Genomic DNA, 6,231 nt, shown 5'->3' on the forward strand with positions numbered 1-6,231 from the left:
CTGCTGTTCCTGCTGCTGAAGCAAATAAATGCATGAAGTACTCTTCTCCTTTGATACATGAATTTCCACTGTTATCCTCTCCTTTACTTTGTGAGGAAAAATGTTTGAGGCCCCAGTAGTATTAAATTTTCAGCAGTCTATCTGAAAGCTTAAGACTGTATGAAGCATATGCAACTTGAGGCAGAGAAGTCACTAATGTATGCAGATGATGAGACTGTGTTCCTTTGAAAAAAAACTAACAGCATCTGCCCCAGAAACATTAAATGTAATATGTGAATTTGGAGTCATCTCAGGCGACTGGATGAAATAACAATACCCTTGTCAAAACGCTTTCCATCAGTTTTATTTGCCCTGTGGAAATTGAAATGGAAAGCCTAGAATGTAACATTCAGGAATGGAATTAAAATATGTGATTAAACTGAATAGTTGAGGAAAACGTGGGCTAGGTAATCACACAATGAATAAAGGAATGCTTGAAAACTGAACTCTGCTCAGTCTCGATATATGGGCGAGTCCCTGTGAACCGCATTGCATTAGACCTAAATTATGCGGCAAGGCCTCCTGATTTATATAAAAGCTGCACTGAGTTCTGCAGCACCCTTTGCTGTTCTTCTCGAGTTTCTTTGCAGCTAGCCTACAAAGGCAGCAAAACGACAGGAGGGAAAGAGGCTCACTGTGAAGTGATACTTATTTTGCTTCGTAACAGATAAGTGCTTGTTCAGAGTACTGTGGAGAATTTTTTTTATGTTCTAATTAGTTCTGGCTGCTGACAGGGATTTGGTAAGCACGTGTGGTGGGAGAGGGAGGAAAAGAAGGAGAAAACATTCCTATGGAGGTAAGGGGGATCGTTTGCATACACCAAAAGCAAGGGTACTTAGAAAGCTCGTGTGCCTGCTCAGATATTTCTTGGTTACTTCCAATGTCTTTAGAAGTATTTTCTGTTACAGCAGGTCTAGAGGAGGGCCACTAAGATGATCAGAGAGCTGGAGCACCTCTCCTATGAGGAAAGGTTGAGGAAACTGGGCTTGTTTAGCCTTCTTTTCTCCAAGCTGTGGGGAGATCTCACTGTGGCCTTCCAATACTTGAAGGAAGCTTATAAACAGGAGGAGGGGGACAACTGTTTATGAGGGTAGATAGTGATAGAACAAGGGGGAATGGTTTTAAACTGAGACAGGGGAGGTGTAGGTTAGATATTAGGAGGAAGTTTTTCATTCAGAGTGTGGTGATGCACTGGAACAGGTTGCCCAAGGAGGGATGCCCCATCCCTGGAAGCATTCAAGGCCAGGCTGGAAGTGGCTCTGGGCAGCCTGGTCTGGTGGTTGGCAACCCTGCACATAGCAGAGGGGTTGAAACTACATGATCATTGTGGTCCTTTTCAACCCAGGCCATTCTGTGATTCTTTAGAATTTCCTTTGCTCACCTTCAGGGCAAAGCAGCAATACTTTTCTGTTTTTTACATCCATTTCCCTGAGGTGTACTATATCTTGCCTCCTCTTTAACATGCAACACTGTTGGAAATGAGGTGGCAAATAAGTTGGCCTCTCCATCTTAATGGAAGTGGCAGCCTCAGGAACAGGCAGGTGAGTAAGCTGAGAGCAAGAAAGTGGCCACTTCTGTTGTGTGTTTGAGTAGCCAGAAAAATCTGTTTTATCTTCGTGGCAGACAATTAAGATTGCGCTTGTTTAATGACTCATCTCATTGCAAATGTATCTCATATAGCAAATATCGGTGCAGAAGATTTCAGAGACAGTAGAGGTAACTGGTACTCAACTGGTTGTGCTTTTCTGCCATTCCTTTTTCAAACACAGAGGAAATATTTTCTCTGTTTAGATGTTTGGACTTTTTGTAGTGTCTGTGTATGTGTGTGTATATATGTCTATATATATATAAAAATTTATTTATATACACATACACACACACGGTACAATAAGTTCATCTTATGGAGGAAGCTTCAGTATTTGGCAGATCTTATCCTTTATCAATGACATCTTACACAGTTCAATTACAGCTTGTCAAAAGCATTCTCCACTGTGGAGCAGAGTGGAAAAACAAATTACACACAAATGACACTGGGCTGTTACAGTCAACTCAGGGACTAGCAACCTCTTGACTTCCTCACTAAGATGTGTGAAAAGCAATGGAAGTATAATGTAAAATATGAGAGGAAAGATAACATGGCTTTCTGCAGTTCTGAACTGAATGGAACAGCAGTGATGCTGAATCCTGTGCAGATGACCCATGAGTGAGTGATGGGGAACAGAGAATTCCTGGGATGAGAGGGGTAAAAAATAAAATTACCTGGGGCCACAGTTGTGTGCTGGGGGGGGAGGACCTGCCTAGCTCATTTGGCTATCACAATACTATCAGTAGGAAAATTTATTTTGAGGATGTTACCAGGAAAGCGATGGGGTTTTGCTTTAAATTAATCAAGTATTTAAATCAGCTATGAGCATTTAAATAGAACCTGACTGCCTGTTTTAGCAGAATGGATGATTGTGTTGGTGCTGCGTTCTTGTTGGTAAAATTGCTTTGGCCTGCTAGGTAACTTATGCAATATTGTCTATAAATGAGACTTTTTTTTCTATTTCTAGAGGAAACTTGAGCACTGCATATTGGTAGTCAACTTCCAGATAAAACTCAGCTAAAGATGAAACTCCTAAGTTTTCAATTGCTGTTTTTGTCAAACTTGAATCAGAGAGCCTGGAGTGCACGCAGTCACTGGTCTCAGGCTTTAGATAGCTCTGCTGTGCCCCCACCATGTGATATTTGACTAAAGGTAGGATTTTATAAGGCTGATCATAGCAACACATTTGTCTGAAAATGCCTTTCCTGTCTGATCTTCCTCAGTGCCCCTAGGATTTAAAGTCAGGGTCTAATAGCTTTGGGAGGGGTTGAATTTTATTTGACAGAGTATGTGGTCTTCTGCAGAGAGAAGCATCATATTGCTCCCCTGGCTTCATTAGAAAAAAGGCAGGTCGTGTGGAAATAAAACACTGTTCAAAAAGTGACAACTGCTCTTGAAAGGAAAGGGTAGAACATAAATATGGTTTTTATGATGGTTTGTATATTTCACTGAAGAATTTCTACTCTATGCAGCTGTGTTTAGGTTGGTCACTTACATAAGTGCTTCCTCGCTGTTTCTCTTAGTGGTAGTTCTATGGACATGGTGACTTGTCAGTGTGTTGTGGTGGTGTAAACTCTCAGAGCCACAGAGGAAAAAGAAACAGATTGTGCTCCCCTAAATCTACAGGCAGTAACTGTAAGTTATAAATTGTGTGTGTGTGTATGTCTGTATATTAAATATCCTGCCCAAAAAGAGGAATGTCTGGTGCTCTCTACTTACCTAAAACAAGGTAAATGTGTTGAGGCAGGTGGGAATGGGTGGGTAAGCAACAATGTAAAAGTAACTTTTTAAAATTTTTCAGTTTTGCTGGAAACTGTAAGACAAGCATGTAATGCGTTACTGAGAATTAAACGATGGTATCAAGTTGCATTACTCAAAATCTAGGACATCAAATGAGCAGTTCACATCCCTGCCCGTTTTTGTGTTTGCTGTCACACTGGGAACAAGTGAGCAGCTATTGCTGTGCCTTCATTTGGATATGATGGGCTATGAAAAGTAAGCAAATATGTAACTGATAGAATTCTCAAGTGTTTTTCTAGTTGTCTCTCTGTGGAACAAGATAAGAGGCGGGAGCAATGCGTGGTGTGTTTTGTAATGGTTTTAGCTTTGTTGATGTGTTTTCTAGGAAAAAAAAACTAGGTTGGTTGAATCTGTGATTAAGTGATGGAATAATCCCTTACAGGAAGGAGAAGAAGTCAGAACATTGAGTAGTTTAAATGTAGAGTGCACAGAGGATTAGAAAAGGTACAGGGAGGAATAATTTTGTGTTGGCAGGAAATAGACTTAATAGTACTTTTTATCTGTAATTTTTATGAATCTATGGCTAACTGGGGAAAAGTTTAATGTTCCTGATACAGCAACTGAAGGTAGGAGAAGGAAGATTGACATACCCAGAGCTGTTATAATTCATTTCATTACTTCACACAAGGCTTTTATATTGTCATGCCCATAAAGCGCCAGTGTGTGTGCTTATAGCCAATTCATCTTTATATACTGCTGCTGATCCCACTGAAGTGAATGGCAAAACTCCCATCAATTTTAATGGCAGTGGGATATGGCCCATTTTGTAGATATACAATGTATATTTCCTGCACATAGTACTTTCCGTGTATAATGTGTCTCTCATCTGAGGCTCTGAGAATGTTTTACAAAGCGGTTAATTCAAAACCATTCATGTCGCCTCCAACTGATAATGTGATCAATCTTAAGAAGGAGATTTAGAAGTTGGCATTTGGTTATTTATTTATTTTAGGCACAGTATGCACTTAGAAGGTCTCCATGTGTGAAGGGCCATCTTTGGAAAATTTCCATGAATGAGTTGCTGGAAGTAACTAGATTGGAAATGCATGTCGTACTTGCAAGGTTACCATTATGCTTCAAAACTGAAAAATAGGAAGCATCAAGGAGAATTGAAGGCAGCATGGATCACTGGGTTTGTACATTACTGGTAGTCTGCAGCTCCAGAGGCTTAGAAAGGTCCCTTTTGGATATCACCTGTGTGAATGGAATAGATTCACTTAATTAACAGGGTACAAATAAATAAAAAGGTCATTATTGACTCTTTGGCTATCTTAGCGTTCTTAACTGAGAAACACATTAGACAGTGGTGAGGTACATACTCCTTCCAGAACCCATCATCCTTGAGCCTGTTTGAAATAAATGTGCAATGTATGAGCTGTGTTTTAGTAACTCTAAACTCTTGCTGGTTTTGCTTTGAAAAAGTGGATTCATAACAGCATTCAGTATGGGCGTGATAGAAATAAAGCTATCTGACAGACCTATGTCTTCACTTGAGCATCTTCCTTCTTTCACAGTTAGGTATGTACGTATGTATGTTGGGTAGCATTCACATTCCTAGCTTAATGAGATAACAGAGTTTGTAGAGGACCCAAATGAGAAGTTGCAATGTTACTTAGCCTTACAGCATAGTTGTGAGTCATGTACTAATAGAGACTATATCATTCAGCAAACTCTACTGCAGGTGGCTTTCTGTACAACATGCTCTTTCACTAAGCATATGCTATTCTTTCTGGAACTGGAGTATGCAAAGACTTATGGTCTCTTTGACTGGGCTGTATGCAAGAGTATATGCACCTTGTTGAAGTAGGCCTCTTTTTGGTTAGGGCTGTAACACTGAAGAGTGTGTCTTCATGAATTTAAGTAGCTGTGTTGTGGTGGGGAAAATACCACCACCCGGAAGCATGTTAATGTCATCTAACCATGCAAGCAGTCAATTTTCATGCAGTCCCCTACATAGCAACTCATGTAAAGCAGTTGTCACCCAAGACAAACAGGAATTATCTGATTCAGTTGGTTTTCATTGCCTTTTATTTTTTAACCTTGTTTAAATATATAAGTAGTCATGGTGTTGTTGCTTTTTTGTTTGTTTGTTTTTTAATTCTAGATACAAAGTTGACTTGAACTCTTAGGCGGTGATACATATTCTTCCCTTGTTCTCAAGGACATGCTGACCTTCACTTCAAGTGCTGGAAGGATCACGTAGAGCTGTATTCCACCATGTGTTGGACCGTATGCCATAAGTATGGCTTTGTGGAGAGGATATTGTTGTTGTTATAGCACTAGCCTGAAGTTCAGGAGGCCAGAGTTCAGTTTGCGGTTTTTACCTTGGGCAATTTTCTTCTGTTTTGATTTTTAGAAGCACTCCGTAGAGGACTAACTCTCCAATCCATATCAAACATTCCTGTTGGTTTGTCTGAGAACAGAGTTAAGATACAATGAAGTGCATAAATTGCTTTGTCTTTAAACTCTCTGGGCCTCGTTTTTCCATCTGTCAACAAAAGCCAAGCTTGCTCCAGTAGCATTTACTTATTTATAAATGTCGCACTACTTACTTCACCAGTTTCCAGACATAAGTTGACCTGGGACTTGATTTCTTTAAATTATGCGGCTAATTTTTTGATGAAAAGTTTCATTGCTTTTGCTGGAAAAAATGCAGAGCTTTAATAACAGAAGATGGGGAACAGCTTTTCCACCAGAGTTTTTCTTCCTATATCCTCTCTTAAGAGTTCTTTCTTAGGCGAAAAAAAAATATATATAAATATCTGTCCCCTTATGTTTTCTTCTAGCCTTCTTGCAGAGTACAAAAT

The sequence above is a fragment of the Tympanuchus pallidicinctus genome, unplaced genomic scaffold (assembly GCF_026119805.1).
Source record: "Tympanuchus pallidicinctus isolate F22 unplaced genomic scaffold, pur_lepc_1.0 scaffold10, whole genome shotgun sequence".
NCBI lineage: Eukaryota > Metazoa > Chordata > Aves > Galliformes > Phasianidae > Tympanuchus > Tympanuchus pallidicinctus.